This window comes from Procambarus clarkii, chromosome 41 (assembly GCF_040958095.1).
Source record: "Procambarus clarkii isolate CNS0578487 chromosome 41, FALCON_Pclarkii_2.0, whole genome shotgun sequence".
Taxonomy (NCBI): Eukaryota; Metazoa; Arthropoda; class Malacostraca; order Decapoda; family Cambaridae; genus Procambarus; species Procambarus clarkii.
This window is the reverse complement of record NC_091190.1, coordinates 36,447,172-36,459,871: the sequence shown is the minus strand read 5'-3', so window position 1 is coordinate 36,459,871 and position 12,700 is coordinate 36,447,172. Positions and strand designations below refer to the sequence as shown.

The window sequence follows — 12,700 nt, the reverse complement described above, 5'->3', positions numbered from 1 at the left end:
GAAAAAATAACCCGTGGCTCACAAGTGGCATAATTAAATCAATCAACAAAAAACATGAATACGAAAAGAAATTTAGGAGTGGCCTAATTCCAATGGAAGTAGTTAAAAGGTACTCGTCAGTGCTTACCAGTATCATAAGAAAAGCAAAACTTTCATACTATGAGACTAGATTCAAAGAAGCAAAAGGCAACATTAAAAGCACATGGAATACCATCTCTAACATCCTGGGAACTAAACAACACTCCCACAACCAGATAACACTCTCTAAGGATGGCCTTACACTGTCATCTGACTTAGAAATGGCGAATGAATTTAATAGCTTCTTTTCATCGATTGGTGCTAACCTTGCAAGTAAAATCCCACAGAGTCAGACACATATCAACACATATCTCTCAGGCAGCTATCCAAACTCTCTTCTCCTCTCACCAGTCAGCCCGTCAGATGTTGTGTCCATCATACATTCACTAAAAACCAAAGCTGGGAACATCAGTGAAATCCCATCCATTGTATACAAGAGCGCCTCCCATATGCCCTTGCACCACCTATAGCTCTGCTGTTCAACAAATCCCTTGAGTGTCATACCTTCCCTGATATCCTTAAAAACGCAAGAGTAACGCCAGTTCATAAAGGAGGTAGTGGATTATGTTGCATCTCTGCTTGCCTTGATGACTGAAAGAAAGCTTAAAGGGCTTGAAAACTTGCAGAACGAAGCCTTGAAGATAATCCTTGGATGTCCCTAGTACCACAAAGATACTTAACATGAGGAAGGAACTTAATATTAACTTAATAATAGAATATGAGTGCATATTCTACTGCATTACTATTTGTAATGATCCTCATATTGTGCTTCAGTAATCCAATGTATAACCCTGAGATGTTTTCCTAATTGTACTTAGGATTCCTTGTTCATTATTGTGTATTGTTCTGATCTGCTTTTGTGTCGAAAATTCTTGCATCGTACCTGTAAACAATTTTTTGACAATTTTACTGTAATTATCCTACTTAAAATCATCTGTACTTGTAAAGTAAAGCTGTAATGTACCTGTTAAACACTTTTTATCAATTTTACATTTAATTATTTCTCTAAAACTGTTTAAGAATTTGCTCAAAGATTAGTTTAAGGACTTGCCCGAAACGCTATATATGCAAGCTAGTGGTTTTACAAGATTATAATTCTAACTTAAACTCTATGTTGTCTCTTAACCCCCCAATGTACGTTCTTGTATATATATAAATAAATAAAATAAATAAATAACGAGGGATCGAGGCATTAATGCGCAGTACGTGCTTCCCTCATCTGTGACGTCACAGCGCCATCTGACGACAGCATAAACACAGGCGGCCATTTTATGTTCCACCAAGATTAAAAAAAAAATAATTTTGCCCCGAGGGGCGAGTTTATTGGGCAGCGCCCAATGTGTTCGCAATAGAATGTTCTACAAGAACATGTATAAAATAAGTGACACAGAGATTATTGATGTGTGTATTTGTGTGGGTGATTATAAATATGCATGTGTATGTATATATGTATACGTATATATATATATATATATATATATATGTACATGTATGTATGAGAGTGTGTACATGTATATATAACATTAATAATTTTGTAACTAGCGTCAAAAATTGTTATTTGCTTAGCTAAACAAACTAGAGAGTTCAGTTCCTGAACCCATTATGTGCCTCTGTAATCCTTTACACCACCGCCCACGGGATGGGTATGGGGTGCATAATAAAGAAAGAAATTGAAATAATAAGGGTATGAAATGTATCAACATAAAACATTAATGTTAATGGCCATCAGGTAAAATCAGGTTATTATTTGTAAAGAATTTAAATGAGTTAAACTAAATACGAACTTAATATGTTTTGCTAACGCAAAAATATATTCCCGAGGTATTGTAATTGCAAATAAATATTTAATACAATTATTTGTATCATTTTTTTTATTTTAGATTTCCGTATTGCTTGATAATATATAATAGCGTTTAGATAATGCTAGCGCTGGACATTCTTTAGGCTCGTTGCATGTTGTGGTAGTCGCCGCCATTTTAAAACCGTGTCGAGAGGGACTGCTGCTGGCTTATCCACAAAATCCTGCTGCATCTTCAATAGTTAAGGTAACTGTTTTCTTTTATTTGCTCTTAGACGTGTGTAGTATATTTATAAGCTTGTGGTGGTAGGCTGGATGGTGTGTTGGTGGCCCTGGCTGGATGGTGTGTTGATGGCCCTGGCTGGAGGTGTGTTGGTGGCCCTGGCTGGAGGTGTGTTGGTGGCCCAGGCTGGATGGTGTGTTGATGGCCCTGGCTGGAGGTGTGTTGGTGGCCCTGGCTGGAGGTGTGTTGGTGGCCCTGGCTGGATGGTGTGTTGATGGCCCTGGCTGGAGGTGTGTTGGTGGCCCTGGCTGGAGGTGTGTTGGTGGCCCTGGCTGGAGGTGTGTTGGTGGCCCTGGCTGGAGGTGTGTTGGTGGCCCTGGCTGGAGGTGTGTTGGTGGCCCTGGCTGGAGGTGTGTTGGTGGCCCTGGCTGGAGGTGTGTTGGTGGCCCTGGCTGGAGGTGTGTTGGTGGCCCTGGCTGGAGGTGTGTTGGCGGCCCTGGCTGGAGGTGTGTTGGTGGCCCTGGCTGGAGGTGTGTTGGTGGCCCTGGCTGGAGGTGTGTTGGTGGCCCTGGCTGGAGGTGTGTTGATGACCCTGGCTGGAGGTGTGTTGGTGGCCCTGGCTGGAGGTGTGTTGGTGGCCCTGGCTGGAGGTGTGTTGGTGGCCCTGGCTGGAGGTGTGTTGATGGCCCTGGCTGGAGGTGTGTTGGTGGCCCTGGCTGGAGGTGTGTTGGTGGCCCTGGCTGGAGGTGTGTTGGTGGCCCTGGCTGGAGGTGTGTTGGTGGCCCTGGCTGGAGGTGTGTTGGTGGCCCTGGCTGGAGGTGTGTTGATGGTGGTGTTGTGTTGATGGCCCTGGAGGCGTGTTGATGGCCCTGGAGGTGTGTTGGTGGCCCTAGCTGGAGGTGTGTTGATGGCCCTATATATATACACATATATATATATATATATATATATATATATATATATATATATATATATATATATATATATATATATATATATATATATATATATATATATATATATATATATATATATATATATATATATATTATGAATATCAGAGGTCCCAGGACAATTATTGTGCATGTGTAGTATGTATATTTATGTAGTATATTTGGCATATTTAATGGCATTTAGTTAATGCCACTTAGTGGCATGTCTCTGCACCGTTTCCAGTTTGTTGATATGCTTTCTAAGATATGGGCACACCATACAACTGCTGCATACTCCAACTTTGGTGTAACAAAAATTGTGAACAATTTCAAAATTTCTGTTGAAGAAATCCTGTTTCCTAGTTCTGCATTTGTTTTGGTATAACACCTCCTTTTTTACTAGGCCTGCAATTATGAATGCCTTTATAACCAGCTAAGTTGTAGAGTTGGGTATAGTCTTTACTTAGCCAAGTTTCTGTTAAAATGAGGGTCCGTCTAATTACCACAAGCTACCACAAGCTACACAAGCTTCACAAAGCTTCCTGGCAATACGTTAGTAATGAATAAATATAATAGGTTAGGTTGACCTAACTTAACGTAACCGACGCTTGGATCGTCGACTTGATTTGGCGTCACCAGCTCTTTATTTTCGTCTAATTTCTTTATAAAAAGATCCTTTTTCAGATTAAAATTATGTTTTTTCGTGTTGTACATTCAGCACCAACATTATAATGAGTAAATATATCATATTTATTCATTACTAACGTATTGCCAGGAAGCTGAGTGGGTAGGTCTCGATAAATTTCCTGGTATAATATTATTGTTTGCTATTCTCCATCTTAGACTAGGCAAGTTGAAGTCCCCTAGGAAGATAATATGAGGTATCGAGTTCTCCATTTTGTTTATCTGTTCTGTGAATTCCTCGGCCGTTGCATCTGGCGGTTTGTATATTAGAATAATCACTAAATTTATTTTCTCTATTTTTAATCCCAATACCTCTACCACCTCATTTGTAATGTTAAGGAGCTCCGAGCATACAAGGTCTTCCATAGTATACAGACCCACTCCTCCATGTGACCTAATTTTCCTATCACAGTTGTGTACTTTTCGAGACTACATTTCAAATATTCCCTAACATACATGGCTTCTTCCCCCTCTTTGTGTAAAATAGTTTAAATCCATTTATGGGACATTCAGCAAATAGAGAACTATTTTTTACATTCATCAATGTTTCGGTACGTGCAATAGTATGTATTGTTTCATTGCAGATAACAGCATTTAAATTTTTTTTGTTTCTTAGACTTAGACTCGTACTACCAAGTTGCTGTTGGCAATTGGATAATTTTTTTATGAAGTCATTTGTTATTTTTTCCCCTACTTTAGTAATTTATGCTTTTGATCTCAATTAGTTTTATATCCTAGCTTTTTAATTTTTTCCCCTTATATATTGCCATCTTATCTGTCTGCTTTACATGGCTTAAGCAGAGTCATGTCTGCTTAAGCCTTTGTTATTTTACTAATTTACCTGTTTTAATTATTATTTGTTTTCAAAGTTTAGTTTACCCCATTTTATTTGCTTTTTGCAGTACAATACTTTACTAATAATCTTGTAATAGTAATTGGTAATGTAGCACTTGGCCTTTCTCCTTCAGAATGTATGCACACATTATAGAAAGAAGAAGAGAATACCACACAAGATGGCAGCGTATGTCACGGGCCAAAAAGCGACGCCTAAAAGAACAGGTAAACCTCGAAGTCTTTCAGAGGTTGATAGATGGAAAGCGACTGAATACAGGCAACTCCTTCTCTACACCGGTAAGATTGTACTGAAGGGAATCTTACCCAAAGAATTGTATGACCATTTCCTGACTCTGAGTGTAGCCATTTCTATTCTTGTATCACCTAAATTGATTCAGTTAAATTACAGCCAATATGCACATGATCTTTTGCTGTACTTTGTGTTAAAGGCTCGTGAGCTGTATGGTAAGGATTTTTTAGTGTACAATGTACACTGCCTAACACACATATCCTCTGATGCCAAAGAGTTTGGTAGTTTGGACAGATGTTCAGCATTTCCATTTGAAAATTACCTGCAGCAGGTTAAGAATATGGTTCGATCAAGTAAAAACCCTCTTGTTCAAGGAGGATTTAAGGGATTTACTGGAGAACTTGGCAAAGGTATATTCACAATAGTCGTCTCTATTACTAATGACACTATTGCAGATGAAGGTATCTTTGTAAGATATTGCTATGCCACCTCCTTTTTTTATTAGGCCTGCAGTTGTGAATGGCTTTATTATCAGCCAAGTTGTAGCATACAACATAGCATATATATGTATATGGCATACATATATATATATATATATATATATATATATATATATATATATATATATATATATATATATATATATATATATATATATATATATATATATATATATATATTCAAAATTCGTCAGTGTACTACATTTTTGTTGTTGCTTTTAGGTGATGCTTTTAACCAGTGTACGTGGGTCTGATTATGCAACCATGGTTCGAAGAATAATGAAGATATGAACAAACGGCCTGTGGTCACTATACAGTCTGGAAGGGCAAAAGAAGAAATTGGCATTTCTACAAAAACAAGAACTATATAATGTTATTTTAAGTAAGTAACCAAAAAATTAAATAATTTTTTTAAAGTTTAAAATTCACTTAAAAATTTAAATTTTAAATTAAAAAATTTTAACCAAAAAACTTAATATTTTTCATATTTGGAACCATTCCATAATATTTTCCCAAGCATAAATGATTATATTTCTATCACTTGCTCTTAAGATTGTTTCATTTAATAGAGGTTGGGCATAATTGTTCTCTGCTGCTAATAGAACTGACTGACTTAGCTATAGGAAAATGTAAACTTAATTGGTTTATCCATTACAGTATTGTGCAGTTTATTTCATGATCCTGTGCTTAATACTTGCATAAATAGTAGATTACAAAATGCATTTTTATATCATTAGTATTGAATAATAATAATGCAAATAATTGACTTATAAATGATGTACAATTAATTGGTAGGTGATATTATATTATTAATATTTTTTCATTCTTGCAAAGCCTTAACAAAGCCATTAACATGTTAATATAAACTTGATCACCTTCCACTTATTTTCTCATGTGCTACCTACATGTACAAAACCTTATTCCTAAATGCATATTTTGTTCTGAAACTTGTCCTTTATATGTTGTGTATCACCATCTCTGGAGAGTTTTATCTGATTGATGTATAAATTACTTTTAATTTTACAGAATATTATTGTTATACTGAATTTATTATTATATAAATAACTTAATTTTACAGAATCATCTATCAACGCACATCCACAAGTTGAGGAGGAGGATGTGACCTTCCAGATTTCTCAAGTACTGAAACATAGACCAAACAGGCCTGGTGGATCTAGGTACAAGGTAAAATAATTTAAATTTTTTTTTTTTTTTTTCCTAATTGTCCGATATATATATATATATATATATATATATATATATATATATATATATATATATATATATATATATATATATATATATATATATATGTCGTACCTAGTAGCCAGAACGCACTTCTCAGCCTACTATGCAAGGCCAAATTTGCCTAATAAGCCAAGTTTTCCTGAATTAATATATTTTCTATAATTTTTTTCTTATGAAATGATAAAGCTACCCATTTCATTATGTATGAGGTCAATGTTTTTTTATTGGAGTTAAAATTAACGTAGATATATGACCGAACCTAACCAACCCTACCTAACCTATCTTTATAGGTTAGGTTAGGTTAGGTAGTAGAGAAAGTTAGGTTAGGTTAGGTTAGGTAGGTTAGGTAGTCGAAAAACAATTAATTCATGAAAACTTGGCTTATTAGGCAAATCGGGCCTTGCATAGTAGGCTGAGAAGTGAGTTCTGGCTACTAGGTACGACATATATATATATATATATATATATATATATATATATATATATATATATATATATATATATATATATGTCAGTACCTAGTAGCCAGAACTCACTTCTCAGCCTACTATGCAAGGCCAGATTTGCCTAATAAGCCAAGTTTTCATGAATTAATTGTTTTTCGACTACCTAACCTACCTAACCTAACCTAACCTAACTTTCTCTACTACCTAACCTATAAAGATAGGTTAGGTTAGGTTAGGTAGGGTTGGTTAGGTTCGGTCATATATCTACGTTAATTTTAACTCCAATAAAAAAAACATTGACCTCATACATAATGAAATGGGTAGCTTTATCATTTCATAAGAAAAAAATTATAGAAAATATATTAATTCAGGAAAACTTAGCTTATTAGGCAAATTTGGCCTTGCATAGTAGGCTGAGAAGTGCGTTCTGGCTACTAGGTATGACATATATTATATATATATATATATATATATATATATATATATATATATATATATATATATATATATATATATATATATATATCGGACAATTAGGAAAAAAAAAATTTTTAATTATTTTACCTTGTACCTAGATCTACCAGGCCTGTTTGGTCTATGTTTCAGTACTTGAGAAATCTGGAAGGTCACATCCTCCTCCTCAACTTGTGGATGTGCGTTGATAGATGATTCTGTAAAATTAAGTTATTTATATAATAATAAATTCAGTATAACAATAATATTCTATAAAATTAAAAGTAATTTATACATCAATCAGATAAAACTCTCCAGAGATGGTGATACGCAACATATAAAGGACAAGCTTCAGAACAAAATATGCATTTAGGAATAAGGTTTTGTACATGTAGGTAGCACATGAGAAAATAAGTGGAAGGTGATCAAGTTTATATTAACATGTTAATGGCTTTGTTAAGGCTTTGCAAGAATGAAAAAATATTAATAATATAATATCACCTACCAATTAATTGTACATCATTTATAAGTCAATTATTTGCATTATTATTATACAATACTAATGATATAAAAATGCATTTTGCAATCTACTATTTATGCAAGTATTAAGCACAGGATCATGAAATAAACTGCACAATACTGTAATGGATAAACCAATTAAGTTTACATTTTCCTATAGCTAAGTCAGTCAGTTCTATTAGCAGCAGAGAACAATTATGCCCAACCTCTATTAAATGAAACAATCTTAAGAGCAAGTGATAGAAATATAATCATTTATGCTTGGGAAAATATTATGGAATGGTTCCAAATATGAAAAATATTAAGTTTTTTGGTTAAAATTTTTAATTTAAAATTTAAATTTTTAAGTGAATTTTAAACTTTAAAAAAATTATTTAATTTTTTGGTTACTTACTTAAAATAACATTATATAGTTCTTGTTTTTGTAGAAATGCCAATTTCTTCTTTTGCCCTTCCAGACTGTATAGTGACCACAGGCCGTTTGTTCATATCTTCATTATTCTTCGAACCATGGTTGCACAATCAGACCCACGTACACTGGTTAAAAGCATCACCTGAAAGCAACAACAAAAATGTAGTACACTGACGAATTTTGAATATATATATATATATATATATATATATATATATATATATATATATATATATATATATATATATATATATATATATATATATATATATATATATATATATATATGTATGCCATATACATATATATGCTATGTTGTATGCTACAACTTGGCTGATAATAAAGCCATTCACAACTGCAGGCCTAATAAAAAAAGGAGGTGGCATAGCAATATCTTACAAAGATACCTTCATCTGCAATAGTGTCATTAGTAATAGAGACGACTATTGTGAATATACCTTTGCCAAGTTCTCCAGTAAATCCCTTAAATCCTCCTTGAACAAGAGGGTTTTTACTTGATCGAACCATATTCTTAACCTGCTGCAGGTAATTTTCAAATGGAAATGCTGAACATCTGTCCAAACTACCAAACTCTTTGGCATCAGAGGATATGTGTGTTAGGCAGTGTACATTGTACACTAAAAAATCCTTACCATACAGCTCACGAGCCTTTAACACAAAGTACAGCAAAAGATCATGTGCATATTGGCTGTAATTTAACTGAATCAATTTAGGTGATACAAGAATAGAAATGGCTACACTCAGAGTCAGGAAATGGTCATACAATTCTTTGGGTAAGATTCCCTTCAGTACAATCTTACCGGTGTAGAGAAGGAGTTGCCTGTATTCAGTCGCTTTCCATCTATCAACCTCTGAAAGACTTCGAGGTTTACCTGTTCTTTTAGGCGTCGCTTTTTGGCCCGTGACATACGCTGCCATCTTGTGTGGTATTCTCTTCTTCTTTCTATAATGTGTGCATACATTCTGAAGGAGAAAGGCCAAGTGCTACATTACCAATTACTATTACAAGATTATTAGTAAAGTATTGTACTGCAAAAAGCAAATAAAATGGGGTAAACTAAACTTTGAAAACAAATAATAATTAAAACAGGTAAATTAGTAAAATAACAAAGGCTTAAGCAGACATGACTCTGCTTAAGCCATGTAAAGCAGACAGATAAGATGGCAATATATAAGGGGAAAAAATTAAAAAGCTAGGATATAAAACTAATTGAGATCAAAAGCATAAATTACTAAAGTAGGGGAAAAAATAACAAATGACTTCATAAAAAAATTATCCAATTGCCAACAGCAACTTGGTAGTACGAGTCTAAGTCTAAGAAACAAAAAAAATTTAAATGCTGTTATCTGCAATGAAACAATACATACTATTGCACGTACCGAAACATTGATGAATGTAAAAAATAGAGAACTATTTGCTGAATGTCCCATAAATGGATTTAAACTATTTTACACAAAGAGGGGGGAGAAGCCATGTATGTTAGGGAATATTTGAAATGTAGTCTCGAAAAGTACACAACTGTGATAGGAAAATTAGGTCACATGGAGGAGTGGGTCTGTATACTATGGAAGACCTTGTATGCTCGGAGCTCCTTAACATTACAAATGAGGTGGTAGAGGTATTGGGATTAAAAATAGAGAAAATAAATTTAGTGATTATTCTAATATACAAACCGCCAGATGCAACGACCGAGGAATTCACAGAACAGATAAACAAAATGGAGAACTCGATACCTCATATTATCTTCCTAGGTGACTTCAACTTGCCTAGTCTAAGATGGAGAATAGCAAACAATAATATTATACCAGGAAATTTATTGAGACCTACCCACTCAGCTTCCTGGCAATACGTTAGTAATGAATAAATATGATATATTTACTCATTATAATGTTGGTGCTGAATGTACAACACGAAAAAACATAATTTTAATCTGAAAAAGGATCTTTTTATAAAGAAATTAGACGAAAATAAAGAGCTGGTGACGCCAAATCAAGTCGACGATCCAAGCGTCGGTTAGGTTAAGTTGGGTCAACCTAACCTATTATATTTATTCATTACTAACGTATTGCCAGGAAGCTTTGTGAAGCTTGTGTAGCTTGTGGTAGCTTGTGGTAATTAGACGGACCCTCATTTTAACAGAAACTTGGCTAAGTAAAGACTATACCCAACTCTACAACTTAGCTGGTTATAAAGGCATTCATAATTGCAGGCCTAGTAAAAAAGGAGGTGTTATACCAAAACAGATGCAGAACTAGGAAACAGGATTTCTTCAACAGAAATTTTGAAATTGTTCACAATTTTTGTTACACCAAAGTTGGAGTATGCAACAGTTGTATGGTGTGCCCATATCTTAGAAAGCATATCAACAAACTGGAAACGGTGCAGAGACATGCCACTAAGTGGCATTAACTAAATGCCATTAAATATGCCAAATATACTACATAAATATACATACTACACATGCACAATAATTGTCCTGGGACCTCTGATATTCATAATATAATATATATATATATATATATATGTCGTACCTAGTAGCCAGAACTCACTTCTCAGCCTACTATGCAAGGCCCGATTTGCCTAATAAGCCAAGTTTTCCTGAATTAATATATTTTCTATAATTTTTTTCTTATGAAATGATAAAGCTGCCCTTTTCACTATGTATGAGGTTAATTTTTTTTTATTAGAGGTAAAATTAACGTAGATATATGACCGAACCTAACCAACCCTACCTAACCTAACCTAACCTATCTTTATAGGTAAGGTTAGGTTAGGTAGCCAAAAAAAGCTAGGTTAGGTTAGGTTAGGTAGGTTAGGTTGACGAAAAAGCATTAATTCATGAAAACTTGGCTTATTAGGCAAATCGGGCCTTGCATAGTAGGCTGAGAAGTGAGTTCTGGCTACTAGGTACGACATATATATATATATATATATATATATATATATATATATATATATATATATATATATATATATATATATATATATATATATATATATATATATATATGTGTATATATAGGGCCATCAACACACCTCCAGCTAGGGCCACCAACACACCTCCAGGGCCATCAACACGCCTCCAGGGCCATCAACACAACACCACCATCAACACACCTCCAGCCAGGGCCACCAACACACCTCCAGCCAGGGCCACCAACACACCTCCAGCCAGGGCCATCAACACACCTCCAGCCAGGGCCACCAACACACCTCCAGCCAGGGCCACCAACACACCTCCAGCCAGGGCCACCAACACACCTCCAGCCAGGGCCACCAACACACCTCCAGCCAGGGCCATCAACACACCTCCAGCCAGGGCCACCAACACACCTCCAGCCAGGGCCATCAACACACCTCCAGCCAGGGCCACCAACACACCTCCAGCCAGGGCCACCAACACACCTCCAGCCAGGGCCACCAACACACCTCCAGCCAGGGCCACCAACACACCTCCAGCCAGGGCCACCAACACACCTCCAGCCAGGGCCACCAACACACCTCCAGCCAGGGCCACCAACACACCTCCAGCCAGGGCCACCAACACACCTCCAGCCAGGGCCACCAACACACCTCCAGCCAGGGCCACCAACACACCTCCAGCCAGGGCCACCAACACACCTCCAGCCAGGGCCACCAACACACCTCCAGCCAGGGCCACCAACACACCTCCAGCCAGGGCCACCAACACACCTCCAGCCAGGGCCACCAACACACCTCCAGCCAGGGCCACCAACACACCTCCAGCCAGGGCCACCAACACACCTCCAGCCAGGGCCACCAACACACCTTCAGGGCCATCAACACAACACCACCATCAACACACCATCCAGCCTACCACCACAAGCTTATAAATATACTACACATGTCTAAGAGCAAATAAAAGAAAACAGTTACCTTAACTATTGAAGATGCAGCAGGATTTTGTGGATAAGCCAGCAGCAGTCCCTCTCGACACGGTTTTAAAATGGCGGCGACTACCACAACATGCAACGAGCCTAAAGAATGTCCAGCGCTAGCATTATCTAAACGCTATTATATATTATCAAGCAATACGGAAATCTAAAATAAAAAAAATGATACAAATAATTGTATTAAATATTTATTTGCAATTACAATACCTCGGGAATATATTTTTGCGTTAGCAAAACATATTAAGTTCGTATTTAGTTTAACTCATTTAAATTCTTTACAAATAATAACCTGATTTTACCTGATGGCCATTAACATTAATGTTTTATGTTGATACATTTCATACCCTTATTATTTCAATTTCTTTCTTTATTATGCACCCCATACCC

At 36.0% G+C, this 12,700-nt stretch overlaps 1 long non-coding RNA gene across 1 annotated transcript; it reads right to left on the bottom strand.

Moving 5' to 3' along the window:
- Positions 1 to 7,548: 7,548 nt before the first annotated feature.
- LOC138373120 (uncharacterized) lies at positions 7,549 to 12,355 on the bottom strand. Its single transcript, XR_011231069.1, has 4 exons — positions 12,297 to 12,355; positions 9,271 to 9,361; positions 8,360 to 8,519; positions 7,549 to 7,664 (listed from the first exon to the last, which is right to left on the bottom strand). It is a non-coding gene; the product is annotated as an uncharacterized lncRNA (long non-coding RNA).
- Between the last annotated feature and the right edge of the window lie 345 nt (positions 12,356 to 12,700).